Genomic DNA, 21,746 nt, shown 5'->3' with positions numbered 1-21,746 from the left:
GCGTCCTTTCTGTAACCATTTACCGATGTCATTGCGTTGCCACATTAGCCTTGAAGTGTCTCTCGAATCGAGTCAGCACTCGCTTACGGCCACACCACCCTGAGCACGCCCGCTCTCGTCTGATCTCGGAAGCCAAGCAGGGTCGGGCCTGGTTAGTACTTGGATGGGAGACCGCCTGGGAATACCAGGTGCTGTAAGCATTTAATTAATTAATTATTTTTTTTATGTCATTTTTTCCCATGAATGCGTCCTTTCTGTAACCATTTACCGATGTCATTGCGTTGCCACATTAGCCTTGAAGTGTCTCTCGAATCGAGTCAGCACTCGTTTACGGCCACACCACCCTGAGCACGCCCGCTCTCGTCTGATCTCGGAAGCCAAGCAGGGTCGGGCCTGGTTAGTACTTGGATGGGAGACCGCCTGGGAATACCTGGTGCTGTAAGAATTAAATTAATTAATTATTTATGTCATTTTTCCCATGAATGCGTCCTTTCTGTAAGCGTTCTCCCATGGCATGGCGTTGCCACATTAGTTTTGAAGTGTCTCTCGAATCAAGTCAGCACTCGCTTACGACCACGCCATCCTGAGCACGCCCGCTCTCGTCTGATCTCGTAAGCCAAGCAGGGTCGGGCCTGGTTAGTACTTGGATGGGAGACCGCCTGAGAATACCAGGTGCTCTAAGCATTTAATTAATTAATTATTTTTTTATGTCATTTTTTCCCATGAATGCGATCTTTCTGTAAGCGTTCACTGATGTCATGGCGTTGCCACATAAGTCTTGAAGTGTCTATCGAAGCGAGTCAGCACTCGCTTACGGCCACACCACCCTGAGCACGCCCGCTCTCGTCTGATCTCGGAAGCCAAGCAGGGTCGGGCCTGGTTAGTACTTGGATGGGAGACTGCCTGGCAATACCAGGTGCTGTAAGCATTTAATTAATTAATTATTTTTTTTATGTCATTTTTTCCCATGAATGCGTCCTTTCTGTAACCATTTACCGATGTCATTGCGTTGCCACATTAGCCTTGAAGTGTCTCTCGAATCGAGTCAGCACTCGTTTACGGCCACACCACCCTGAGCACGCCCGCTCTCGTCTGATCTCGGAAGCCAAGCAGGGTCGGGCCTGGTTAGTACTTGGATGGGAGACCGCCTGGGAATACCTGGTGCTGTAAGAATTTAATTAATTAATTTTTTATGTCATTTTTCCCATGAATGCGTCCTTTCTGTAAGCGTTCTCCCATGGCATGCCGTTGCCACATTAGTTTTGAAGTGTCTCTCGAATCAAGTCCGCACTCGCTTACGGCCACACCACCCTGAGCACGCCCGCTCTCGTCTGATCTCGGAAGCCAAGCAGGGTCGGGCCTGGTTAGTACTTGGATGGGAGATTGCCTGGGAATACCAGGTGCTGTAAGCATTTAATTAATTAAATATTTATTTATGTCATTTTTTCCCATGAATGCGTTCTTTCTGTAAGCGTTCACTGATGTCATGGCGTTGCCACATAAGTCTTGAAGTGTCTGTCGATTCGAGTCGGCACTCGCTTACGGCCACACCACCCTGAGCACGCCCGCTCTCGTCTGATCTCGGAAGCCAAGCAGGGTCGGGCCTGGTTAGTACTTGGATGGGAGACCGCCTGGGAATACCAGGTGCTGTAAGCATTTAATTAATTAAATATTTATTTATGTCATATTTTCCCATGAATGCGTCCTTTCTGTAAGCGTTCTCCCATGGCATGGCGTTGCCACATTAGTTTTGAAGTGTCTCTCGAATCGAGTCTGCACTCGCTTACGGCCACACCTCCCTGAGCACGCCCGCTCTCGTCTGATCTCGGAAGCCAAGCAGGGTCGGGCCTGGTTAGTACTTGGATGGGAGACCGCCTGGGAATACCAGGTGCTGTAAGCATTTAATTAATTAATAATTTTTTTTATGTCATTTTTTCCCATGAATGCGTCCTTTCTGTAACCATTTACCGATGTCATTGCGTTGCCACATTAGCCTTGAAGTGTCTCTCGAATCGAGTCAGCACTCGCTTACGGCCACACCACCCTGAGCACGCCCGCTCTCGTCTGATCTCGGAAGCCAAGCAGGGTCGGGCCTGGTTAGTACTTGGATGGGAGACCGCCTGGGAATACCAGGTGCTGTAAGCATTTAATTAATTAATTATTTTTTTTATGTCATTTTTTCCCATGAATGCGTCCTTTCTGTAACCATTTACCGATGTCATTGCGTTGCCACATTAGCCTTGAAGTGTCTCTCGAATCGAGTCAGCACTCGTTTACGGCCACAACACCCTGAGCACGCCCGCTCTCGTCTGATCTCGGAAGCCAAGCAGGGTCGGGCCTGGTTAGTACTTGGATGGGAGACCGCCTGGGAATACCTGGTGCTGTAAGAATTAAATTAATTAATTATTTATGTCATTTTTCCCATGAATGCGTCCTTTCTGTAAGCGTTCTCCCATGGCATGGCGTTGCCACATTAGTTTTGAAGTGTCTCTCGAATCAAGTCAGCACTCGCTTACGGCCACGCCACCCTGAGCACGCCCGCTCTCGTCTGATCTCGTAAGCCAAGCAGGGTCGGGCCTGGTTAGTACTTGGATGGGAGACCGCCTGGGAATACCAGGTGCTGTAAGCATTTAATTAATTAATTATTTTTTTATGTCATTTTTTCCCATGAATGCGATCTTTCTGTAAGCGTTCACTGATGTCATGGCGTTGCCACATAAGTCTTGAAGTGTCTATCGAAGCGAGTCAGCACTCGCTTACGGCCACACCACCCTAAGCACGCCCGCTCTCGTCTGATCTCGGAAGCCAAGCAGGGTCGGGCCTGGTTAGTACTTGGATGGGAGACCGCCTAGGAATACCAGGTGCTGTAAGCATTTAATTAATTAATTATTTTTTTATGTCATTTTTTCCCATGAATGCGTCCTTTCTGTAACCATTTACCGATGTCATTGCGTTGCCACATTAGCCTTGAAGTGTCTCTCGAATCGAGTCAGCACTCGCTTACGGCCACACCACCCTGAGCACGCCCGCTCTCGTCTGATCTCGGAAGCCAAGCAGGGTCGGGCCTGGTTAGTACTTGGATGGGAGACCGCCTGGGAATACCAGGTGCTGTAAGCATTTAATTAATTAATTATTTTTTTATGTCATTTTTTCCCATGAATGCGATCTTTCTGTAAGCGTTCACTGATGTCATGTCGTTGCCACATAAGTCTTGAAGTGTCTATCGAAGCGAGTCAGCACTCGCTTACGGCCACACCACCCTGAGCACGCCCGCTCTCGTCTGATCTCGGAAGCCAAGCAGGGTCGGGCCTGGTTAGTACTTGGATGGGAGACCGCCTGGGAATACCAGGTGCTGTAAGCATTTAATTAATTAAATATTTATTTATGTCATATTTTCCCATGAATGCGTCCTTTCTGTAACCATTTACCGATGTCATTGCGTTGCCACATTAGCCTTGAAGTGTCTCTCGAATCGAGTCAGCACTCGCTTACGGCCACACCACCCTGAGCACGCCCGCTCTCGTCTGATCTCGGAAGCCAAGCAGGGTCGGGCCTGGTTAGTACTTGGATGGGAGACCGCCTGGGAATACCAGGTGCTGTAAGCATTTAATTAATTAATTATTTTTTTTATGTCATTTTTTCCCATGAATGCGTCCTTTCTGTAACCATTTACCGATGTCATTGCGTTGCCACATTAGCCTTGAAGTGTCTCTCGAATCGAGTCAGCACTCGTTTACGGCCACACCACCCTGAGCACGCCCGCTCTCGTCTGATCTCGGAAGCCAAGCAGGGTCGGGCCTGGTTAGTACTTGGATGGGAGACCGCCTGGGAATACCTGGTGCTGTAAGAATTAAATTAATTAATTATTTATGTCATTTTTCCCATGAATGCGTCCTTTCTGTAAGCGTTCTCCCATGGCATGGCGTTGCCACATTAGTTTTGAAGTGTCTCTCGAATCAAGTCAGCACTCGCTTACGACCACGCCATCCTGAGCACGCCCGCTCTCGTCTGATCTCGTAAGCCAAGCAGGGTCGGGCCTGGTTAGTACTTGGATGGGAGACCGCCTGAGAATACCAGGTGCTCTAAGCATTTAATTAATTAATTATTTTTTTATGTCATTTTTTCCCATGAATGCGATCTTTCTGTAAGCGTTCACTGATGTCATGGCGTTGCCACATAAGTCTTGAAGTGTCTATCGAAGCGAGTCAGCACTCGCTTACGGCCACACCACCCTGAGCACGCCCGCTCTCGTCTGATCTCGGAAGCCAAGCAGGGTCGGGCCTGGTTAGTACTTGGATGGGAGACTGCCTGGCAATACCAGGTGCTGTAAGCATTTAATTAATTAATTATTTTTTTTATGTCATTTTTTCCCATGAATGCGTCCTTTCTGTAACCATTTACCGATGTCATTGCGTTGCCACATTAGCCTTGAAGTGTCTCTCGAATCGAGTCAGCACTCGTTTACGGCCACACCACCCTGAGCACGCCCGCTCTCGTCTGATCTCGGAAGCCAAGCAGGGTCGGGCCTGGTTAGTACTTGGATGGGAGACCGCCTGGGAATACCTGGTGCTGTAAGAATTTAATTAATTAATTTTTTATGTCATTTTTCCCATGAATGCGTCCTTTCTGTAAGCGTTCTCCCATGGCATGCCGTTGCCACATTAGTTTTGAAGTGTCTCTCGAATCAATTCCGCACTCGCTTACGGCCACACCACCCTGAGCACGCCCGCTCTCGTCTGATCTCGGAAGCCAAGCAGGGTCGGGCCTGGTTAGTACTTGGATGGGAGATTGCCTGGGAATACCAGGTGCTGTAAGCATTTAATTAATTAAATATTTATTTATGTCATTTTTTCCCATGAATGCGTTCTTTCTGTAAGCGTTCACTGATGTCATGGCGTTGCCACATAAGTCTTGAAGTGTCTGTCGATTCGAGTCGGCACTCGCTTACGGCCACACCACCCTGAGCACGCCCGCTCTCGTCTGATCTCGGAAGCCAAGCAGGGTCGGGCCTGGTTAGTACTTGGATGGGAGACCGCCTGGGAATACCAGGTGCTGTAAGCATTTAATTAATTAAATATTTATTTATGTCATATTTTCCCATGAATGCGTCCTTTCTGTAAGCGTTCTCCCATGGCATGGCGTTGCCACATTAGTTTTGAAGTGTCTCTCGAATCGAGTCTGCACTCGCTTACGGCCACACCTCCCTGAGCACGCCCGCTCTCGTCTGATCTCGGAAGCCAAGCAGGGTCGGGCCTGGTTAGTACTTGGATGGGAGACCGCCTGGGAATACCAGGTGCTGTAAGCATTTAATTAATTAATAATTTTTTTTATGTCATTTTTTCCCATGAATGCGTCCTTTCTGTAACCATTTACCGATGTCATTGCGTTGCCACATTAGCCTTGAAGTGTCTCTCGAATCGAGTCAGCACTCGCTTACGGCCACACCACCCTGAGCACGCCCGCTCTCGTCTGATCTCGGAAGCCAAGCAGGGTCGGGCCTGGTTAGTACTTGGATGGGAGACCGCCTGGGAATACCAGGTGCTGTAAGCATTTAATTAATTAATTATTTTTTTATGTCATTTTTTCCCATGAATGCGACCTTTCTGTAAGCGTTCACTGATGTCATGGCGTTGCCACATAAGTCTTGAAGTGTCTATCGAAGCGAGTCAGCACTCGCTTACGGCCACACCACCCTGAGCACGCCCGCTCTCGTCTGATCTCGGAAGCCAAGCAGGGTCGGGCCTGGTTAGTACTTGGATGGGAGACCGCCTGGGAATACCAGGTGCTGTAAGCATTTAATTAATTAATTATTTTTTTTATGTCATTTATTCCCATGAATGCGTCCTTTCTGTAACCATTTACCGATGTCATTGCGTTGCCACATTAGCCTTGAAGTGTCTCTCGAATCGAGTCAGCACTCGCTTACGGCCACACCACCCTGAGCACGCCCGTTCTCGTCTGATCTCGTAAGCCAAGCAGGGTCGGGCCTGGTTAGTACTTGGATGGGAGACCGCCTGGGAATACCAGGTGCTGTAAGCATTTAATTAATTAATTATTTTTTTATGTCATTTTTTCCCATGAATGCGTCCTTTCTGTAAGCGTTCTCCCATGGCATGCCGTTGCCACATTAGTTTTGAATTGTCTCTCGAATCAAGTCCGCACTCGCTTACGGCCACACCACCCTGAGCACGCCCGCTCTCGTCTGATCTCGGAAGCCAAGCAGGGTCGGGCCTGGTTAGTACTTGGATGGGAGATTGCCTGGGAATACCAGGTGCTGTAAGCATTTAATTAATTAAATATTTATTTATGTCATTTTTTCCCATGAATGCGTTCTTTCTGTAAGCGTTCACTGATGTCATGGCGTTGCCACATAAGTCTTGAAGTGTCTGTCGATTCGAGTCTGCACTCGTTTACGGCCACACCACCCTGAGCACGCCCGCTCTCGTCTGATCTCGGAAGCCAAGCAGGGTCGGGCCTGGTTAGTACTTGGATGGGAGACCGCCTGGGAATACCAGGTGCTGTAAGCATTTAATTAATTAAATATTTATTTATGTCATATTTTCCCATGAATGCGTCCTTTCTGTAAGCGTTCTCCCATGGCATGGCGTTGCCACATTAGTTTTGAAGTGTCTCTCGAATCGAGTCTGCACTCGCTTACGGCCACACCACCCTGAGCACGCCCGCTCTCGTCTCATCTCGGAAGCCAAGCAGGGTCGGTCCTGGTTAGTACTTGGATGGGAGACCGCCTGGGAATACCAGGTGCTGTAAGCATTTAATTAATTAATAATTTTTTTTTATGTCATTTTTTCCCATGAATGCGTCCTTTCTGTAACCATTTACCGATGTCATTGCGTTGCCACATTAGCCTTGAAGTGTCTCTCGAATCGAGTCAGCACTCGTTTACGGCCACACCACCCTGAGCACGCCCGCTCTCGTCTGATCTCGGAAGCCAAGCAGGGTCGGGCCTGGTTAGTACTTGGATGGGAGACCGCCTGGGAATACCTGGTGCTGTAAGAATTTAATTAATTAATTTTTTATGTCATTTTTCCCATGAATGCGTCCTTTCTGTAAGCGTTCTCCCATGGCATGCCGTTGCCACATTAGTTTTGAAGTGTCTCTCGAATCAAGTCCGCACTCGCTTACGGCCACACCACCCTGAGCACGCCCGCTCTCGTCTGATCTCGGAAGCCAAGCAGGGTCGGGCCTGGTTAGTACTTGGATGGGAGATTGCCTGGGAATACCAGGTGCTGTAAGCATTTAATTAATTAAATATTTATTTATGTCATTTTTTCCCATGAATGCGTTCTTTCTGTAAGCGTTCACTGATGTCATGGCGTTGCCACATAAGTCTTGAAGTGTCTGTCGATTCGAGTCGGCACTCGCTTACGGCCACACCACCCTGAGCACGCCCGCTCTCGTCTGATCTCGGAAGCCAAGCAGGGTCGGGCCTGGTTAGTACTTGGATGGGAGACCGCCTGGGAATACCAGGTGCTGTAAGCATTTAATTAATTAAATATTTATTTATGTCATATTTTCCCATGAATGCGTCCTTTCTGTAAGCGTTCTCCCATGGCATGGCGTTGCCACATTAGTTTTGAAGTGTCTCTCGAATCGAGTCTGCACTCGCTTACGGCCACACCTCCCTGAGCACGCCCGCTCTCGTCTGATCTCGGAAGCCAAGCAGGGTCGGGCCTGGTTAGTACTTGGATGGGAGACCGCCTGGGAATACCAGGTGCTGTAAGCATTTAATTAATTAATAATTTTTTTTATGTCATTTTTTCCCATGAATGCGTCCTTTCTGTAACCATTTACCGATGTCATTGCGTTGCCACATTAGCCTTGAAGTGTCTCTCGAATCGAGTTAGCACTCGCTTACGGCCACACCACCCTGAGCACGCCCGCTCTCGTCTGATCTCGGAAGCCAAGCAGGGTCGGGCCTGGTTAGTACTTGGATGGGAGACCGCCTGGGAATACCAGGTGCTGTAAGCATTTAATTAATTAAATTTTTTTTTATGTCATTTTTTCCCATGAATGCGACCTTTCTGTAAGCGTTCACTGATGTCATGGCGTTGCCACATAAGTCTTGAAGTGTCTATCGAAGCGAGTCAGCACTCGCTTACGGCCACACCACCCTGAGCACGCCCGCTCTCGTCTGATCTCGGAAGCCAAGCAGGGTCGAGCCTGGTTAGTACTTGGATGGGAGACCGCCTGGGAATACCAGGTGCTGTAAGCATTTAATTAATTAATTATTTTTTTAATGTCATTTATTCCCATGAATGCGTCCTTTCTGTAACCATTTACCGATGTCATTGCGTTGCCACATTAGCCTTGAAGTGTCTCTCGAATCGAGTCAGCACTCGCTTACGGCCACACCACCCTGAGCACGCCCGTTCTCGTCTGATCTCGTAAGCCAAGCAGGGTCGGGCCTGGTTAGTACTTGGATGGGAGACCGCCTGGGAATACCAGGTGCTGTAAGCATTTAATTAATTAATTATTTTTTTATGTCATTTTTTCCCATGAATGCGTCCTTTCTGTAAGCGTTCTCCCATGGCATGCCGTTGCCACATTAGTTTTGAATTGTCTCTCGAATCAAGTCCGCACTCGCTTACGGCCACACCACCCTGAGCACGCCCGCTCTCGTCTGATCTCGGAAGCCAAGCAGGGTCGGGCCTGGTTAGTACTTGGATGGGAGATTGCCTGGGAATACCAGGTGCTGTAAGCATTTAATTAATTAAATATTTATTTATGTCATTTTTTCCCATGAATGCGTTCTTTCTGTAAGCGTTCACTGATGTCATGGCGTTGCCACATAAGTCTTGAAGTGTCTGTCGATTCGAGTCTGCACTCGTTTACGGCCACACCACCCTGAGCACGCCCGCTCTCGTCTGATCTCGGAAGCCAAGCAGGGTCGGGCCTGGTTAGTACTTGGATGGGAGACCGCCTGGGAATACCAGGTGCTGTAAGCATTTAATTAATTAAATATTTATTTATGTCATATTTTCCCATGAATGCGTCCTTTCTGTAAGCGTTCTCCCATGGCATGGCGTTGCCACATTAGTTTTGAAGTGTCTCTCGAATCGAGTCTGCACTCGCTTACGGCCACACCACCCTGAGCACGCCCGCTCTCGTCTCATCTCGGAAGCCAAGCAGGGTCGGTCCTGGTTAGTACTTGGATGGGAGACCGCCTGGGAATACCAGGTGCTGTAAGCATTTAATTAATTAATAATTTTTTTTATGTCATTTTTTCCCATGAATGCGTCCTTTCTGTAACCATTTACCGATGTCATTGCATTGCCACATTAGCCTTGAAGTGTCTCTCGAATCGAGTCAGCACTCGCTTACGGCCACACCACCCTGAGCACGCCCGCTCTCGTCTGATCTCGGAAGCCAAGCAGGGTCGGGCCTGGTTAGTACTTGGATGGGAGACCGCCTGGGAATACCAGGTGCTGTAAGCATTTAATTAATTAATTATTTTTTTATGTCATTTTTTCCCATGAATGCGACCTTTCTGTAAGCGTTCACTGATGTCATGGCGTTGCCACATAAGTCTTGAAGTGTCTTTCGAAGCGAGTCAGCACTCGCTTACGGCCACACCACCCTGAGCACGCCCGCTCTCGTCTGATCTCGGAAGCCAAGCAGGGTCGGGCCTGGTTAGTACTTGGATGGGAGACCGCCTGGGAATACCAGGTGCTGTAAGCATTTAATTAATTAATTATTTTTTTTATGTCATTTATTCCCATGAATGCGTCCTTTCTGTAACCATTTACCGATGTCATTGCGTTGCCACATTAGCCTTGAAGTGTCTCTCGAATCGAGTCAGCACTCGCTTACGGCCACACCACCCTGAGCACGCCCGTTCTCGTCTGATCTCGTAAGCCAAGCAGGGTCGGGCCTGGTTAGTACTTGGATGGGAGACCGCCTGGGAATACCAGGTGCTGTAAGCATTTAATTAATTAATTATTTTTTTATGTCATTTTTTCCCATGAATGCGTCCTTTCTGTAAGCGTTCTCCCATGGCATGCCGTTGCCACATTAGTTTTGAATTGTCTCTCGAATCAAGTCCGCACTCGCTTACGGCCACACCACCCTGAGCACGCCCGCTCTCGTCTGATCTCGGAAGCCAAGCAGGGTCGGGCCTGGTTAGTACTTGGATGGGAGATTGCCTGGGAATACCAGGTGCTGTAAGCATTTAATTAATTAAATATTTATTTATGTCATTTTTTCCCATGAATGCGTTCTTTCTGTAAGCGTTCACTGATGTCATGGCGTTGCCACATAAGTCTTGAAGTGTCTGTCGATTCGAGTCTGCACTCGTTTACGGCCACACCACCCTGAGCACGCCCGCTCTCGTCTGATCTCGGAAGCCAAGCAGGGTCGGGCCTGGTTAGTACTTGGATGGGAGACCGCCTGGGAATACCAGGTGCTGTAAGCATTTAATTAATTAAATATTTATTTATGTCATATTTTCCCATGAATGCGTCCTTTCTGTAAGCGTTCTCCCATGGCATGGCGTTGCCACATTAGTTTTGAAGTGTCTCTCGAATCGAGTCAGCACTCGCTTACGGCCACACCACCCTGAGCACGCCCGCTCTCGTCTGATCTCGGAAGCCAAGCAGGGTCGGTCCTGGTTAGTACTTGGATGGGAGACCGCCTGGGAATACCAGGTGCTGTAAGCATTTAATTAATTAATAATTTATGTCATTTTTCCCATGAATGCGTCCTTTCTGTAAGCGTTCTCCCATGGCATGGCGTTGCCACATTAGTTTTGAAGTGTTTCTCGAATCAAGTCAGCACTCGCTTACGGCCACGCCACCCTGAGCACGCCCGCTCTCGTCTGATCTCGTAAGCCAAGCAGGGTCGGGCCTGGTTAGTACTTGGATGGGAGACCGCCTGGGAATACCAGGTGCTCTAAGCATTTAATTAATTAATTATTTTTTTATGTCATTTTTTCCCATGAATGCGATCTTTCTGTAAGCGTTCACTGATGTCATGGCGTTGCCACATAAGTCTTGAAGTGTCTATCGAAGCGAGTCAGCACTCGTTTACGGCCACACCACCCTGAGCACGCCCGCTCTCGTCTGATCTCGGAAGCCAAGCAGGGTCGGGCCTGGTTAGTACTTGGATGGGAGACCGCCTGGGAATACCAGGTGCTGTAAGCATTTAATTAATTAATTATTTTTTTTATGTCATTTTTTCCCATGAATGCGTCCTTTCTGTAACCATTTACCGATGTCATTGCGTTGCCACATTAGCCTTGAAGTGTCTCTCGAATCAAGTCAGCACTCGTTTACGGCCACACCACCCTGAGCACGCCCGCTCTCGTCTGATCTCGGAAGCCAAGCAGGGTCGGGCCTGGTTAGTACTTGGATGGGAGACCGCCTGGGAATACCAGGTGCTGTAAGCATTTAATTAATTAATTATTATTTTATGTCATTTTTTCCCATGAATGCGACCTTTCTGTAAGCGTTCACTGATGTCATGGCGTTGCCACATAAGTCTTGAAGTGTCTATCGAAGCGAGTCAGCACTCGCTTACGGCCACACCACCCTGAGCACGCCCGCTCTCGTCTGATCTCGGAAGCCAAGCAGGGTCGGGCCTGGTTAGTACTTGGATGGGAGACCGCCTGGGAAAACCAGGTGCTGTAAGCATTTAATTAATTAATTATTTTTTTTATGTCATTTTTTCCCATGAATGCGTCCTTTCTGTAACCATTTACCGATGTCATTGCGTTGCCACATTAGCCTTGAAGTGTCTCTCGAATCGAGTCAGCACTCGCTTACGGCCACACCACCCTGAGCACGCCCGTTCTCGTCTGATCTCGTAAGCCAAGCAGGGTCGGGCCTGGTTAGTACTTGGATGGGAGACCGCCTGGGAATACCAGGTGCTGTAAGCATTTAATTAATTAATTATTTTTTTATGTCATTTTTTCCCATGAATGCGTCCTTTCTGTAAGCGTTCTCCCATGGCATGCCGTTGCCACATTAGTTTTGAAGTGTCTCTCGAATCAAGTCCGCACTCGCTTACGGCCACACCACCCTGAGCACGCCCGCTCTCGTCTGATCTCGGAAGCCAAGCAGGGTCGGGCCTGGTTAGTACTTGGATGGGAGATTGCCTGGGAATACCAGGTGCTGTAAGCATTTAATTAATTAAATATTTATTTATGTCATTTTTTCCCATGAATGCGTTCTTTCTGTAAGCGTTCACTGATGTCATGGCGTTGCCACATAAGTCTTGAAGTGTCTGTCGATTCGAGTCTGCACTCGCTTACGGCCACACCACCCTGAGCACGCCCGCTCTCGTCTGATCTCGGAAGCCAAGCAGGGTCGGGCCTGGTTAGTACTTGGATGGGAGACCGCCTGGGAATACCAGGTGCTGTAAGCATTTAATTAATTAAATATTTATTTATGTCATATTTTCCCATGAATGCGTCCTTTCTGTAAGCGTTCTCCCATGGCATGGCGTTGCCACATTAGTTTTGAAGTGTCTCTCGAATCGAGTCTGTACTCGCTTACGGCCACACCACCCTGAGCACGCCCGCTCTCGTCTCATCTCGGAAGCCAAGCAGGGTCGGTCCTGGTTAGTACTTGGATGGGAGACCGCCTGGGAATACCAGGTGCTGTAAGCATTTAATTAATTAATAATTTTTTTTATGTCATTTTTTCCCATGAATGCGTCCTTTCTGTAACCATTTACCGATGTCATTGCATTGCCACATTAGCCTTGAAGTGTCTCTCGAATCGAGTCAGCACTCGCTTACGGCCACACCACCCTGAGCACGCCCGCTCTCGTCTGATCTCGGAAGCCAAGCAGGGTCGGGCCTGGTTAGTACTTGGATGGGAGACCGCCTGGGAATACCAGGTGCTGTAAGCATTTAATTAATTAATTATTTTTTTATGTCATTTTTTCCCATGAATGCGATCTTTCTGTAAGCGTTCACTGATGTCATGGCGTTGCCACATAAGTCTTGAAGTGTCTTTCGAAGCGAGTCAGCACTCGCTTACGGCCACACCACCCTGAGCACGCCCGCTCTCGTCTGATCTCGGAAGCCAAGCAGGGTCGGGCCTGGTTAGTACTTGGATGGGAGACCGCCTGGGAATACCTGGTGCTGTAAGAATTAAATTAATTAATTATTTATGTCATTTTTCCCATGAATGCGTCCTTTCTGTAAGCGTTCTCCCATGGCATGGCGTTGCCACATTAGTTTTGAAGTGTCTCTCGAATCAAGTCAGCACTCGCTTACGGCCACGCCACCCTAAGCACGCCCGCTCTCGTCTGATCTCGTAAGCCAAGCAGGGTCCGGCCTGGTTAGTACTTGGATGGGAGACCGCCTGGGAATACCAGGTGCTCTAAGCATTTAATTAATTAATTATTTTTTTATGTCATTTTTTCCCATGAATGCGATCTTTCTGTAAGCGTTCACTGATGTCATGGCGTTGCCACATAAGTCTTGAAGTGTCTATCGAAGCAAGTCAGCACTCGCTTACGGCCACACCACCCTGAGCACGCCCGCTCTCGTCTGATCTCGGAAGCCAAGCAGGGTCGGGCCTGGTTAGTACTTGGATGGGAGACCGCCTGGGAATACCAGGTGCTGTAAGCATTTAATTAATTAATTATTTTTTTTATGTCATTTTTTCCCATGAATGCGTCCTTTCTGTAACCATTTACCGATGTCATTGCGTTGCCACATTAGCCTTGAAGTGTCTCTCGAATCGAGTCAGCACTCGTTTACGGCCACACCACCCTGAGCACGCCCGCTCTCGTCTGATCTCGGAAGCCAAGCAGGGTCGGGCCTGGTTAGTACTTGGATGGGAGACCGCCTGGGAATACCTGGTGCTGTAAGAATTTAATTAATTAATTTTTTATGTCATTTTTCCCATGAATGCGTCCTTTCTGTAAGCGTTCTCCCATGGCATGCCGTTGCCACATTAGTTTTGAAGTGTCTCTCGAATCAAGTCCGCACTCGCTTACGGCCACACCACCCTGAGCACGCCCGCTCTCGTCTGATCTCGGAAGCCAAGCAGGGTCGGGCCTGGTTAGTACTTGGATGGGAGATTGCCTGGGAATACCAGGTGCTGTAAGCATTTAATTAATTAAATATTTATTTATGTCATTTTTTCCCATGAATGCGTTCTTTCTGTAAGCGTTCACTGATGTCATGGCGTTGCCACATAAGTCTTGAAGTGTCTGTCGATTCGAGTCGGCACTCGCTTACGGCCACACCACCCTGAGCACGCCCGCTCTCGTCTGATCTCGGAAGCCAAGCAGGGTCGGGCCTGGTTAGTACTTGGATGGGAGACCGCCTGGGAATACCAGGTGCTGTAAGCATTTAATTAATTAAATATTTATTTATGTCATATTTTCCCATGAATGCGTCCTTTCTGTAAGCGTTCTCCCATGGCATGGCGTTGCCACATTAGTTTTGAAGTGTCTCTCGAATCGAGTCTGCACTCGCTTACGGCCACACCACCCTGAGCACGCCCGCTCTCGTCTGATCTCGGAAGCCAAGCAGGGTCGGGCCTGGTTAGTACTTGGATGGGAGACCGCCTGGGAATACCAGGTGCTGTAAGCATTTAATTAATTAATAATTTTTTTTATGTCATTTTTTCCCATGAATGCGTCCTTTCTGTAACCATTTACCGATGTCATTGCGTTGCCACATTAGCTTTGAAGTGTCTCTCGAATCGAGTCAGCACTCGCTTACGGCCACACCACCCTGAGCACGCCCGCTCTCGTCTGATCTCGGAAGCCAAGCAGGGTCGGGCCTGGTTAGTACTTGGATGGGAGACCGCCTGGGAATACCAGGTGCTGTAAGCATTTATATTAATAAATTATTTTTTTATGTCATTTTTTCCCATGAATGCGACCTTTCTGTAAGCGTTCACTGATGTCATGGCGTTGCCACATAAGTCTTGAAGTGTCTATCGAAGCGAGTCAGCACTCGCTTACGGCCACACCACCCTGAGCACGCCCGCTCTCGTCTGATCTCGGAAGCCAAGCAGGGTCGGGCCTGGTTATTACTTGGATGGGAGATTGCCTGGGAATTCCAGGTGCTGTAAGCATTTAATTAATTAAATATTTATTTATGTCATTTTTTCCCATGAATGCGTTCTTTCTGTAAGCGTTCACTGATGTCATGGCGTTGCCACATAAGTCTTGAAGTGTCTGTCGATTCGAGTCGGCACTCGCTTACGGCCACACCACCCTGAGCACGCCCGCTCTCGTCTGATCTCGGAAGCCAAGCAGGGTCGGGCCTGGTTAGTACTTGGATGGGAGACCGCCTGGGAATACCAGGTGCTGTAAGCATTTAATTAATTAATAATTTTTTTTATGTCATTTTTTCCCATGAATGCGTCCTTTCTGTAACCATTTACCGATGTCATTGCGTTGCAACATTAGCCTTGAAGTGTCTCTCGAATCGAGTCAGCACTCGCTTACGGCCACACCACCCTGAGCACGCCCGCTCTCGTCTGATCTCGGAAGCCAAGCAGGGTCGGGCCTGGTTAGTACTTGGATGGGAGACCGCCTGGGAATACCAGGTGCTGTAAGCATTTAATTAATTAATTATTTTTTTATGTCATTTTTTCCCATGAATGCGATCTTTCTGTAAGCGTTCACTGATGTCATGGCGTTGCCACATAAGTCTTGAAGTGTCTATCGAAGCGAGTCAGCACTCGCTTACGGCCACACCACCCTGAGCACGCCCGCTCTCGTCTGATCTCGGAAGCCAAGCAGGGTCGGGCCTGGTTAGTACTTGGATGGGAGACCGCCTGGGAATACCAGGTGCTGTAAGCATTTAATTAATTAATTATATTTTTTATGTCATTTTTCCCATGAATGCGTCCTTTCTGTAACCATTTACCGATGTCATTGCGTTGCCACATTAGCCTTGAAGTGTCTCTCGAATCGAGTCAGCACTCGTTTACGGCCACACCACCCTGAGCACGCCCGCTCTCGTCTGATCTCGGAAGCCAAGCAGGGTCGGGCCTGGTTAGTACTTGGATGGGAGACCGCCTGGGAATACCAGGTGCTGTAAGCATTTAATTAATTAATTATATTTTTTATGTCATTTTTTCCCATGAATGCGTCCTTTCTGTAACCATTTACCGATGTCATTGCGTTGCCACATTAGCCTTGAAGTGTCTCTCGAATCGAGTCAGCACTCGTTTACGGCCACACCACCCTGAGCACGCCCGCTCTCGTCTGATCTCGGAAGCCAAGCAGGGTCGGGCCTGGTTAGTACTTGGATGGGAGACCGCCTGGGAATACCTGGTGCTGTAAGAATTAAATTAATTAATTATTTATGTCATTTTTCCCATGAATGCGTCCTTTCTGTAAGCGTTCTCCCATGGCATGCCGTTGCCACATTAGTTTTGAAGTGTCTCTCGAATCAAGTCCGCACTCGCTTACGGCCACACCACCCTGAGCACGCCCGCTCTCGTCTGATCTCGGAAGCCAAGCAGGGTCGGGCCTGGTTAGTACTTGGATGGGAGATTGCCTGGGAATACCAGGTGCTGTAAGCATTTAATTAATTAAATATTTATTTATGTCATTTTTTCCCATGAATGCGTTCTTTCTGTAAGCGTTCACTGATGTCATGGCGTTGCCACATAAGTCTTGAAGTGTCTGTCGATTCGAGTCGGCACTCGCTTACGGCCACACCACCCTGAGCACGCCCGCTCTCGTCTGATCTCGGAAGCCAAGCAGGGTCGGGCCTGGTTAGTACTTGGATGGGAGACCGCCTGGGAATACCAGGTGCTGTAAGCATTTAATTAATTAAATATTTATTTATGTCATATTTTCCCATGAATGCGTCCTTTCTGTAAGCGTTCTCCCATGGCATGGCGTTGCCACATTAGTTTTGAAGTGTCTCTCGAATCGAGTCTGCACTCGCTTACGGCCACACCACCCTGAGCTCGCCCGCTCTCGTCTGATCTCGGAAGCCAAGCAGGGTCGGGCCTGGTTAGTACTTGGATGGGAGACCGCCTGGGAATACCAGGTGCTGTAAGCATTTAATTAATTAATAATTTTTTTATGTCATTTTTTCCCATGAATGCGTCCTTTCTGTAACCATTTACCGATGTCATTGCGTTGCCACATTAGCCTTGAAGTGTCTCTCGAACCGAATCAGCACTCGCTTACGGCCACACCACCCTGAGCACGCCCGCTCTCGTCTGATCTCGGAAGCCAAGCAGGGTCGGGCCTGGTTAGTACTTGGATGGGAGACCGCCTGGGAATACCAGGTGCTGTAAGCATTTATATTAATAAATTATTTTTTTATGTCATTTTTTCCCATGAATGCGACCTTTCTGTAAGCGTTCACTGATGTCATGGCGTTGCCACATAAGTCTTGAAGTGTCTATCGAAGCGAGTCAGCACTCGCTTACGGCCACACCACCCTGAGCACGCCCGCTCTCGTCTGATCTCGGAAGCCAAGCAGGGTCGGGCCTGGTTAGTACTTGGATGGGAGACCGCCTGGGAATACCAGGTGCTGTAAGCATTTAATTAATTAATTTTTTTTTTTATGTCATTTTTTCCCATGAATGCGTCCTTTCTGTAACCATTTACCGATGTCATTGCGTTGCCACATTAGCCTTGAAGTGTCTATCGAATAGAGTCAGCACTCGTTTACGGCCACACCACCCTGAGCACGCCCGCTCTCGTCTGATCTCGGAAGCCAAGCAGGGTCGGGCCTGGTTAGTACTTGGATGGGAGACCGCCTGGGAATACCAGGTGCTGTAAGCATTTATATTAATAAATTATTTTTTTATGTCATTTTTTCCCATGAATGCGACCTTTCTGTAAGCGTTCACTGATGTCATGGCGTTGCCACATAAGTCTTGAAGTGTCTATCGAAGCGAGTCAGCACTCGCTTACGGCCACACCACCCTGAGGGCGCTAGAGAGCAACAAGGAAGTGTGAGGCTGCAGTAGAGAGGGAAAGGCTCTCCACACGTTTGAGTTTTTCTATTTGTGTTTATTTAGTCCTAAAAGGTTTTTTTGTTTGTTTGTTTTTTTGTTATTTTGTTACTTGTCCTCCCAACAGCTTAGCTGTTTGGGAGGGATCGTTTTAGTTTTTTTTTTGTGTGTTGTTGCTTGTTCCTTTGAGGAATGGACAATATAACAGCAACAGACATGGATTTAGAACGAGGAACGCATCAGCAAATGGAAAACGGACTGGAAAAAAGACAACGAGATAAGGATGGCCCGGAAAGGAGACATAAAAGATACTACACTAAAGAAGCAACGGTGGTAGTTGATCTGGCAGAGGTGCATGAAGGAAAACCAGAGGACATAATTCAGGCATTGCTTGACAAGATGGACGTTACAAGCATACTAGCGGTAAGGCCCAAAATGATGAAAGAATATGAAATTACCTTTGAAAAGGAGGAAGATATTGAAAAGTTGGATGGAGGACTAATGATTAAAGGAAAGATTTGTGAAATTAAAAAGTTGAATAATAAAGATTTTGTTGTCTCTTTTATGCATCTGCCCGCATACCTGGACGACGGCGAGATATTACAGAAGCTGGAGGGATGGGGGGTAACTCCCATCTCACAGATAAGGAGACGATTCTACAACGGCACCCACATAGAGGATGGAACAAGGTTCCTGAAGGTACGGTTCCCAAAAGAAGTGGCCTCCTTGCCCTACAGCACTAGACTTGAAACGGGAGAAGGTCCTCAATACTTCAGAGTGATACATAGCCAGCAGGTGAGAACCTGCAGGTTGTGTATGAGCCCTGAACACATGATGAAGGACTGTCCGGATTTTAAATGCTTTAAATGCGAGGAAACAGGCCACTTTGCGAGGGACTGCAAGGTAGTGAGGTGTCCGGACTGCAAGCGTGCACTGGACAAGTGCGAATGCTGGTATAGAGACCATCAACAGGAAGAAGAGCAGGATAGCGGGCAGATGCATGAAACAGACAGCGAAGAGGAGCAACGTGAGGACATTGGAGCAACACAAGGAGAGGACAATGACAACGAGATTGAAAAGACTGAATTAACACAGAAAAGTGAGGAGCAAAATGAGAATACTGGAGTGACACAAGGAGAGGACAATGACAACGAGATTGAAAAGACTGAATTAACACAGGAAAGCGAGGAAATGGAGGATTTGATGGAGGAAAACGATACTCAACAAATTGAAACGAAGGAGCCAAAGGAGAAAGAACAAACTGGGGAGGAGGAAGGAAAGGACAAAGACAGTGAAAACATTGACGAAGACAGCACGTTGGGAACAACCAACAAAAGAAGGAGAAAAATTAAGGTAAAACCAAATTTAGAGAAAGCTAAAAATAAAATGTGGAAACAAAGTTCTGAAGAGATACAAGACTGTGGAAGAAGTGAAAAGGCAGGGGAGGAAAATTGACTAACAAAATGTTGATGCAAAAGTTTTTCTTTTTTTCTTTTTATTTAATGGTGTTAAAAATTGTGAGCTTTAATGCAAGGGGATTAATGAATGGTGTGAAATTTGAAAAAGTTAAGGAACTGTGTAGAGATGAAGATGTGATTTTATTGCAAGAGACAAACTGGAAAGAAAGTGTAATGGAGGATTTTAAAAGAAGATGGGAAGGAGAATTATTTTTTAATAATGGAGAGGGAAAAATGGGAGGAGGAGTGGCGGTGTTAATAAGACAAGATAGAGGTATCAAGACAAAACTAATGTATAATGACACAAAAGGGAAATGCATGGCAGTAGAAATTAAGATGGAAGAAGATGATTTTATTTTAGTAAACGTACATGCTCCAAATGAAGAAATAGAAAAGAAAAGATATTTTAATGTTATAGCTGAAGTAGTTGAAAAATGGGAGAGGGTAATGATTGCGGGGGATTTTAACACTGTTTTTAGTAAAATGGACATGGCTAATGGAATGATCTTTAAATCAGATGGGGGTAGAAAGGAGTTAAGGTCGTTGATGGGGAAAAAAAACATGATTGATGTGTGGAGGGAGAGAAATGAAAAAAAGAGGGAATATACAAGAAGACAGCTGGTGGGGAATTTTATGTGTCAAACTAGAATAGACCACTTTTTAAGCACCAGGAATTTGGAATGTTTTATTGATGGAGTGTTTTATAAAGAAACAACTTTAAGTGATCACAAAATGGTGTTAATGAGAATGGATTTTAAAGGAGAAATGAAGGGACCAGGGGTATGGATTTTAAACACTGAAGTTTTAAAGGAACAGCATTTTAAAAAAGAGATAGAAAATATATTAGATGAAGGAAAAACAGACCTTATGTATATAGAAGATAAAAGACAATGGTGGGAAAACATGAAATATGACATTAGGAAATATGCAATGAGCTATAGTAAATTGTTGCAAAAGGTGAAAAGAATAAAAGAGGAAGAAATAAGAAAAACATTAAAAGAGGAGTTAAACAAAAATGAGGTAAACATACAAAGAGTAATTGAAGTGGAGGAAAAACTAAAGAAAATAGAAGAAGAAAAGTACAAAGGGGCGATGCTAAGAAGCAAAGCGAAATACACAGTAGAAGGAGAAAAATGCAACAAGTTCTTTTTAAACCTTGAGAAAAGTAGGGGGAAGGCAGGAATAATTAAAGAACTCAGAAACAAAGAAGGAAAAGTGATATTAAGTACAGAGGGTATTTTAAAAGAGGTAAACCAGTTTTATGAGGAACTTTTTACATCAGAAGAAGGAGATGAGACAAAAAGAAAAATCTTATTACAACAAATAACGAGAAAAGTTGATAAAGAAGACAAAAATTATTGTGAAAAAGATATTACAACAGAAGAAATTATAGAAGCCATCAATCAATTAGGAACGAAGAAAAGCCCAGGGATAGACGGCATTGGGAATGAGTTTTATAAAGCTTTTAAAGGAAAAATAAGTATTATTTTAAAAGAGGTTTATGAAGAGATCTTTGAAAAAGGAAAAGTGCACCCAAGAATGGGGTTAGGTCTAATGAAAATTATATATAAGAAAAAAGGAAATAAAACAGACTTGAAAAATTATAGACCAATCACAATGCTAAACACAGACCTTAAAGTTTTAGCTAAAGTTTTAGCAAATAGACTAAAACAGGTACTGCCCAATATAATTGAAACTAATCAAGCTTACGGAGTAATGGGAAGAGATATAGCAGATATTACAAGCAGCATTAGAGACATAACGTGGTATATAAAAGAAAAGGGTAAAAGCGCATATATAATAAGCATGGACTTTGAGAAGGCATTTGATAGAGTGGAACACAGATTCTTATTTGCAGTTCTAAAACAATTTGGCTTTGGGCAGAAATTCATAAAATGGATTTCAGTTTTATATACTGACATTTTAACTAAGGTAAAATGTAATGGTTTTTTAACTCAACCCTTTAAAGTTTTAAGATCTATTAGACAAGGGTGTCCACTCTCAGCACAGCTGTACTCTTTGGTGGCAGAACCCCTAGGGCTTCTAATTAACAGAGGAAAACATATAAATGGAATAGAATTAGAAGACAAAGAGGAATTAACAAGAATATTCCAATATGCAGATGACACGACAATTGTAGTTGAGAATATAGAAAGCGTAAAAGAAGTAATGGAAAAAATGAAATGCTACTGTATGGGCTCAGGTGCAAAACTGAATGAGGATAAAACAGTATATATGAAGTTTGGAACAACAGAGGTTTTAACAGGGGTTGTTAAGTTCAAGGAGGTACAAGAGATGAAGATATTAGGTGTTATTTTAGCAAAAAACGAGAAAGAGGCTGTCAACAACTTGTGGGAGCAAACGTTGGGAGGGA

The 21,746-nt window shown here is 46.2% G+C and overlaps 51 non-coding genes and 22 pseudogenes across 51 annotated transcripts; all 73 read left to right on the top strand.

The window, feature by feature from the left end:
* Positions 1–81: 81 nt before the first annotated feature.
* On the top strand, positions 82–200 carry LOC135723183 (5S ribosomal RNA). Its single transcript, XR_010522893.1, has one exon. It is a non-coding gene; the product is annotated as a 5S ribosomal RNA (ribosomal RNA).
* Positions 201–326: 126 nt separating this feature from the next.
* Positions 327–445, top strand: LOC135724986 (5S ribosomal RNA). Its single transcript, XR_010524641.1, has one exon. It is a non-coding gene; the product is annotated as a 5S ribosomal RNA (ribosomal RNA).
* Positions 446–565: 120 nt separating this feature from the next.
* Positions 566–684, top strand: LOC135726907 (5S ribosomal RNA; annotated as a pseudogene).
* Positions 685–809: 125 nt separating this feature from the next.
* Positions 810–928, top strand: LOC135725977 (5S ribosomal RNA; annotated as a pseudogene).
* A 126-nt stretch (positions 929–1,054) lies between these two features.
* LOC135724985 (5S ribosomal RNA) lies at positions 1,055–1,173 on the top strand. Its single transcript, XR_010524640.1, has one exon. It is a non-coding gene; the product is annotated as a 5S ribosomal RNA (ribosomal RNA).
* A 120-nt stretch (positions 1,174–1,293) lies between these two features.
* On the top strand, positions 1,294–1,412 carry LOC135725497 (5S ribosomal RNA; annotated as a pseudogene).
* Positions 1,413–1,537: 125 nt separating this feature from the next.
* LOC135723182 (5S ribosomal RNA) lies at positions 1,538–1,656 on the top strand. The gene has a single exon (XR_010522892.1). It is a non-coding gene; the product is annotated as a 5S ribosomal RNA (ribosomal RNA).
* A 125-nt stretch (positions 1,657–1,781) lies between these two features.
* LOC135723446 (5S ribosomal RNA) lies at positions 1,782–1,900 on the top strand. The gene has a single exon (XR_010523151.1). It is a non-coding gene; the product is annotated as a 5S ribosomal RNA (ribosomal RNA).
* Positions 1,901–2,026: 126 nt separating this feature from the next.
* On the top strand, positions 2,027–2,145 carry LOC135723181 (5S ribosomal RNA). The gene has a single exon (XR_010522891.1). It is a non-coding gene; the product is annotated as a 5S ribosomal RNA (ribosomal RNA).
* Positions 2,146–2,271: 126 nt separating this feature from the next.
* On the top strand, positions 2,272–2,390 carry LOC135726126 (5S ribosomal RNA; annotated as a pseudogene).
* A 120-nt stretch (positions 2,391–2,510) lies between these two features.
* LOC135725720 (5S ribosomal RNA) lies at positions 2,511–2,629 on the top strand (annotated as a pseudogene).
* Positions 2,630–2,754: 125 nt separating this feature from the next.
* LOC135725530 (5S ribosomal RNA) lies at positions 2,755–2,873 on the top strand (annotated as a pseudogene).
* A 125-nt stretch (positions 2,874–2,998) lies between these two features.
* LOC135723180 (5S ribosomal RNA) lies at positions 2,999–3,117 on the top strand. Its single transcript, XR_010522890.1, has one exon. It is a non-coding gene; the product is annotated as a 5S ribosomal RNA (ribosomal RNA).
* A 125-nt stretch (positions 3,118–3,242) lies between these two features.
* On the top strand, positions 3,243–3,361 carry LOC135723178 (5S ribosomal RNA). Its single transcript, XR_010522888.1, has one exon. It is a non-coding gene; the product is annotated as a 5S ribosomal RNA (ribosomal RNA).
* Positions 3,362–3,486: 125 nt separating this feature from the next.
* LOC135723177 (5S ribosomal RNA) lies at positions 3,487–3,605 on the top strand. The gene has a single exon (XR_010522887.1). It is a non-coding gene; the product is annotated as a 5S ribosomal RNA (ribosomal RNA).
* Positions 3,606–3,731: 126 nt separating this feature from the next.
* LOC135724983 (5S ribosomal RNA) lies at positions 3,732–3,850 on the top strand. Its single transcript, XR_010524638.1, has one exon. It is a non-coding gene; the product is annotated as a 5S ribosomal RNA (ribosomal RNA).
* Positions 3,851–3,970: 120 nt separating this feature from the next.
* Positions 3,971–4,089, top strand: LOC135726906 (5S ribosomal RNA; annotated as a pseudogene).
* Positions 4,090–4,214: 125 nt separating this feature from the next.
* Positions 4,215–4,333, top strand: LOC135725976 (5S ribosomal RNA; annotated as a pseudogene).
* Positions 4,334–4,459: 126 nt separating this feature from the next.
* Positions 4,460–4,578, top strand: LOC135724982 (5S ribosomal RNA). The gene has a single exon (XR_010524637.1). It is a non-coding gene; the product is annotated as a 5S ribosomal RNA (ribosomal RNA).
* Positions 4,579–4,698: 120 nt separating this feature from the next.
* LOC135725496 (5S ribosomal RNA) lies at positions 4,699–4,817 on the top strand (annotated as a pseudogene).
* Positions 4,818–4,942: 125 nt separating this feature from the next.
* Positions 4,943–5,061, top strand: LOC135723176 (5S ribosomal RNA). The gene has a single exon (XR_010522886.1). It is a non-coding gene; the product is annotated as a 5S ribosomal RNA (ribosomal RNA).
* A 125-nt stretch (positions 5,062–5,186) lies between these two features.
* LOC135723445 (5S ribosomal RNA) lies at positions 5,187–5,305 on the top strand. The gene has a single exon (XR_010523150.1). It is a non-coding gene; the product is annotated as a 5S ribosomal RNA (ribosomal RNA).
* A 126-nt stretch (positions 5,306–5,431) lies between these two features.
* On the top strand, positions 5,432–5,550 carry LOC135723175 (5S ribosomal RNA). Its single transcript, XR_010522885.1, has one exon. It is a non-coding gene; the product is annotated as a 5S ribosomal RNA (ribosomal RNA).
* Positions 5,551–5,675: 125 nt separating this feature from the next.
* On the top strand, positions 5,676–5,794 carry LOC135723174 (5S ribosomal RNA). Its single transcript, XR_010522884.1, has one exon. It is a non-coding gene; the product is annotated as a 5S ribosomal RNA (ribosomal RNA).
* Positions 5,795–5,920: 126 nt separating this feature from the next.
* LOC135724186 (5S ribosomal RNA) lies at positions 5,921–6,039 on the top strand. The gene has a single exon (XR_010523858.1). It is a non-coding gene; the product is annotated as a 5S ribosomal RNA (ribosomal RNA).
* Positions 6,040–6,164: 125 nt separating this feature from the next.
* Positions 6,165–6,283, top strand: LOC135725495 (5S ribosomal RNA; annotated as a pseudogene).
* Positions 6,284–6,408: 125 nt separating this feature from the next.
* Positions 6,409–6,527, top strand: LOC135723537 (5S ribosomal RNA). The gene has a single exon (XR_010523238.1). It is a non-coding gene; the product is annotated as a 5S ribosomal RNA (ribosomal RNA).
* A 125-nt stretch (positions 6,528–6,652) lies between these two features.
* On the top strand, positions 6,653–6,771 carry LOC135726315 (5S ribosomal RNA; annotated as a pseudogene).
* Positions 6,772–6,898: 127 nt separating this feature from the next.
* On the top strand, positions 6,899–7,017 carry LOC135724981 (5S ribosomal RNA). The gene has a single exon (XR_010524636.1). It is a non-coding gene; the product is annotated as a 5S ribosomal RNA (ribosomal RNA).
* A 120-nt stretch (positions 7,018–7,137) lies between these two features.
* Positions 7,138–7,256, top strand: LOC135725494 (5S ribosomal RNA; annotated as a pseudogene).
* Positions 7,257–7,381: 125 nt separating this feature from the next.
* Positions 7,382–7,500, top strand: LOC135723173 (5S ribosomal RNA). The gene has a single exon (XR_010522883.1). It is a non-coding gene; the product is annotated as a 5S ribosomal RNA (ribosomal RNA).
* Positions 7,501–7,625: 125 nt separating this feature from the next.
* LOC135764164 (5S ribosomal RNA) lies at positions 7,626–7,744 on the top strand. Its single transcript, XR_010539721.2, has one exon. It is a non-coding gene; the product is annotated as a 5S ribosomal RNA (ribosomal RNA).
* Positions 7,745–7,870: 126 nt separating this feature from the next.
* Positions 7,871–7,989, top strand: LOC135764163 (5S ribosomal RNA). Its single transcript, XR_010539720.1, has one exon. It is a non-coding gene; the product is annotated as a 5S ribosomal RNA (ribosomal RNA).
* Positions 7,990–8,114: 125 nt separating this feature from the next.
* On the top strand, positions 8,115–8,233 carry LOC135764162 (5S ribosomal RNA). Its single transcript, XR_010539719.2, has one exon. It is a non-coding gene; the product is annotated as a 5S ribosomal RNA (ribosomal RNA).
* Positions 8,234–8,359: 126 nt separating this feature from the next.
* Positions 8,360–8,478, top strand: LOC135761911 (5S ribosomal RNA). The gene has a single exon (XR_010538487.2). It is a non-coding gene; the product is annotated as a 5S ribosomal RNA (ribosomal RNA).
* A 125-nt stretch (positions 8,479–8,603) lies between these two features.
* On the top strand, positions 8,604–8,722 carry LOC135763150 (5S ribosomal RNA; annotated as a pseudogene).
* A 125-nt stretch (positions 8,723–8,847) lies between these two features.
* Positions 8,848–8,966, top strand: LOC135723536 (5S ribosomal RNA). Its single transcript, XR_010523237.1, has one exon. It is a non-coding gene; the product is annotated as a 5S ribosomal RNA (ribosomal RNA).
* A 125-nt stretch (positions 8,967–9,091) lies between these two features.
* Positions 9,092–9,210, top strand: LOC135726313 (5S ribosomal RNA; annotated as a pseudogene).
* Positions 9,211–9,336: 126 nt separating this feature from the next.
* On the top strand, positions 9,337–9,455 carry LOC135723171 (5S ribosomal RNA). The gene has a single exon (XR_010522881.1). It is a non-coding gene; the product is annotated as a 5S ribosomal RNA (ribosomal RNA).
* Positions 9,456–9,580: 125 nt separating this feature from the next.
* LOC135723169 (5S ribosomal RNA) lies at positions 9,581–9,699 on the top strand. Its single transcript, XR_010522880.1, has one exon. It is a non-coding gene; the product is annotated as a 5S ribosomal RNA (ribosomal RNA).
* A 126-nt stretch (positions 9,700–9,825) lies between these two features.
* On the top strand, positions 9,826–9,944 carry LOC135724184 (5S ribosomal RNA). Its single transcript, XR_010523856.1, has one exon. It is a non-coding gene; the product is annotated as a 5S ribosomal RNA (ribosomal RNA).
* A 125-nt stretch (positions 9,945–10,069) lies between these two features.
* LOC135725490 (5S ribosomal RNA) lies at positions 10,070–10,188 on the top strand (annotated as a pseudogene).
* Positions 10,189–10,313: 125 nt separating this feature from the next.
* On the top strand, positions 10,314–10,432 carry LOC135723535 (5S ribosomal RNA). The gene has a single exon (XR_010523236.1). It is a non-coding gene; the product is annotated as a 5S ribosomal RNA (ribosomal RNA).
* Positions 10,433–10,557: 125 nt separating this feature from the next.
* LOC135723974 (5S ribosomal RNA) lies at positions 10,558–10,676 on the top strand. The gene has a single exon (XR_010523651.1). It is a non-coding gene; the product is annotated as a 5S ribosomal RNA (ribosomal RNA).
* A 120-nt stretch (positions 10,677–10,796) lies between these two features.
* On the top strand, positions 10,797–10,915 carry LOC135726674 (5S ribosomal RNA; annotated as a pseudogene).
* A 125-nt stretch (positions 10,916–11,040) lies between these two features.
* Positions 11,041–11,159, top strand: LOC135723533 (5S ribosomal RNA). The gene has a single exon (XR_010523235.1). It is a non-coding gene; the product is annotated as a 5S ribosomal RNA (ribosomal RNA).
* Positions 11,160–11,285: 126 nt separating this feature from the next.
* Positions 11,286–11,404, top strand: LOC135723532 (5S ribosomal RNA). The gene has a single exon (XR_010523234.1). It is a non-coding gene; the product is annotated as a 5S ribosomal RNA (ribosomal RNA).
* Positions 11,405–11,529: 125 nt separating this feature from the next.
* On the top strand, positions 11,530–11,648 carry LOC135723406 (5S ribosomal RNA). The gene has a single exon (XR_010523112.1). It is a non-coding gene; the product is annotated as a 5S ribosomal RNA (ribosomal RNA).
* A 126-nt stretch (positions 11,649–11,774) lies between these two features.
* On the top strand, positions 11,775–11,893 carry LOC135724183 (5S ribosomal RNA). Its single transcript, XR_010523855.1, has one exon. It is a non-coding gene; the product is annotated as a 5S ribosomal RNA (ribosomal RNA).
* Positions 11,894–12,018: 125 nt separating this feature from the next.
* On the top strand, positions 12,019–12,137 carry LOC135725489 (5S ribosomal RNA; annotated as a pseudogene).
* A 125-nt stretch (positions 12,138–12,262) lies between these two features.
* On the top strand, positions 12,263–12,381 carry LOC135723168 (5S ribosomal RNA). The gene has a single exon (XR_010522879.1). It is a non-coding gene; the product is annotated as a 5S ribosomal RNA (ribosomal RNA).
* A 125-nt stretch (positions 12,382–12,506) lies between these two features.
* LOC135726312 (5S ribosomal RNA) lies at positions 12,507–12,625 on the top strand (annotated as a pseudogene).
* Positions 12,626–12,751: 126 nt separating this feature from the next.
* On the top strand, positions 12,752–12,870 carry LOC135723166 (5S ribosomal RNA). The gene has a single exon (XR_010522877.1). It is a non-coding gene; the product is annotated as a 5S ribosomal RNA (ribosomal RNA).
* A 125-nt stretch (positions 12,871–12,995) lies between these two features.
* Positions 12,996–13,114, top strand: LOC135723946 (5S ribosomal RNA). Its single transcript, XR_010523624.1, has one exon. It is a non-coding gene; the product is annotated as a 5S ribosomal RNA (ribosomal RNA).
* A 120-nt stretch (positions 13,115–13,234) lies between these two features.
* On the top strand, positions 13,235–13,353 carry LOC135726927 (5S ribosomal RNA; annotated as a pseudogene).
* A 125-nt stretch (positions 13,354–13,478) lies between these two features.
* Positions 13,479–13,597, top strand: LOC135723165 (5S ribosomal RNA). Its single transcript, XR_010522876.1, has one exon. It is a non-coding gene; the product is annotated as a 5S ribosomal RNA (ribosomal RNA).
* Positions 13,598–13,723: 126 nt separating this feature from the next.
* On the top strand, positions 13,724–13,842 carry LOC135724980 (5S ribosomal RNA). The gene has a single exon (XR_010524635.1). It is a non-coding gene; the product is annotated as a 5S ribosomal RNA (ribosomal RNA).
* Positions 13,843–13,962: 120 nt separating this feature from the next.
* Positions 13,963–14,081, top strand: LOC135725488 (5S ribosomal RNA; annotated as a pseudogene).
* Positions 14,082–14,206: 125 nt separating this feature from the next.
* Positions 14,207–14,325, top strand: LOC135723164 (5S ribosomal RNA). Its single transcript, XR_010522875.1, has one exon. It is a non-coding gene; the product is annotated as a 5S ribosomal RNA (ribosomal RNA).
* A 125-nt stretch (positions 14,326–14,450) lies between these two features.
* LOC135723163 (5S ribosomal RNA) lies at positions 14,451–14,569 on the top strand. Its single transcript, XR_010522874.1, has one exon. It is a non-coding gene; the product is annotated as a 5S ribosomal RNA (ribosomal RNA).
* A 126-nt stretch (positions 14,570–14,695) lies between these two features.
* LOC135723162 (5S ribosomal RNA) lies at positions 14,696–14,814 on the top strand. Its single transcript, XR_010522873.1, has one exon. It is a non-coding gene; the product is annotated as a 5S ribosomal RNA (ribosomal RNA).
* Positions 14,815–14,940: 126 nt separating this feature from the next.
* Positions 14,941–15,059, top strand: LOC135726177 (5S ribosomal RNA; annotated as a pseudogene).
* Positions 15,060–15,184: 125 nt separating this feature from the next.
* LOC135723161 (5S ribosomal RNA) lies at positions 15,185–15,303 on the top strand. Its single transcript, XR_010522872.1, has one exon. It is a non-coding gene; the product is annotated as a 5S ribosomal RNA (ribosomal RNA).
* A 126-nt stretch (positions 15,304–15,429) lies between these two features.
* Positions 15,430–15,548, top strand: LOC135723160 (5S ribosomal RNA). The gene has a single exon (XR_010522871.1). It is a non-coding gene; the product is annotated as a 5S ribosomal RNA (ribosomal RNA).
* Positions 15,549–15,673: 125 nt separating this feature from the next.
* LOC135723159 (5S ribosomal RNA) lies at positions 15,674–15,792 on the top strand. Its single transcript, XR_010522870.1, has one exon. It is a non-coding gene; the product is annotated as a 5S ribosomal RNA (ribosomal RNA).
* A 125-nt stretch (positions 15,793–15,917) lies between these two features.
* On the top strand, positions 15,918–16,036 carry LOC135723530 (5S ribosomal RNA). Its single transcript, XR_010523232.1, has one exon. It is a non-coding gene; the product is annotated as a 5S ribosomal RNA (ribosomal RNA).
* Positions 16,037–16,162: 126 nt separating this feature from the next.
* Positions 16,163–16,281, top strand: LOC135724978 (5S ribosomal RNA). The gene has a single exon (XR_010524634.1). It is a non-coding gene; the product is annotated as a 5S ribosomal RNA (ribosomal RNA).
* A 120-nt stretch (positions 16,282–16,401) lies between these two features.
* Positions 16,402–16,520, top strand: LOC135763416 (5S ribosomal RNA; annotated as a pseudogene).
* A 125-nt stretch (positions 16,521–16,645) lies between these two features.
* On the top strand, positions 16,646–16,764 carry LOC135723158 (5S ribosomal RNA). Its single transcript, XR_010539594.1, has one exon. It is a non-coding gene; the product is annotated as a 5S ribosomal RNA (ribosomal RNA).
* A 125-nt stretch (positions 16,765–16,889) lies between these two features.
* LOC135763853 (5S ribosomal RNA) lies at positions 16,890–17,008 on the top strand. The gene has a single exon (XR_010523280.1). It is a non-coding gene; the product is annotated as a 5S ribosomal RNA (ribosomal RNA).
* Positions 17,009–17,133: 125 nt separating this feature from the next.
* On the top strand, positions 17,134–17,252 carry LOC135763733 (5S ribosomal RNA). Its single transcript, XR_010539567.1, has one exon. It is a non-coding gene; the product is annotated as a 5S ribosomal RNA (ribosomal RNA).
* Positions 17,253–17,378: 126 nt separating this feature from the next.
* LOC135763615 (5S ribosomal RNA) lies at positions 17,379–17,497 on the top strand. The gene has a single exon (XR_010539555.1). It is a non-coding gene; the product is annotated as a 5S ribosomal RNA (ribosomal RNA).
* Positions 17,498–17,623: 126 nt separating this feature from the next.
* Positions 17,624–17,742, top strand: LOC135761877 (5S ribosomal RNA). Its single transcript, XR_010538454.1, has one exon. It is a non-coding gene; the product is annotated as a 5S ribosomal RNA (ribosomal RNA).
* Positions 17,743–21,746: the final 4,004 nt, after the last annotated feature.

This window comes from Paramisgurnus dabryanus, chromosome 9, assembly GCF_030506205.2.
Source record: "Paramisgurnus dabryanus chromosome 9, PD_genome_1.1, whole genome shotgun sequence".
In the NCBI taxonomy this organism is placed as follows: Eukaryota; Metazoa; Chordata; class Actinopteri; order Cypriniformes; family Cobitidae; genus Paramisgurnus; species Paramisgurnus dabryanus.
Note: the sequence above shows the minus strand (reverse complement) of the source record. Positions and strands in the feature narration are given on the sequence as shown.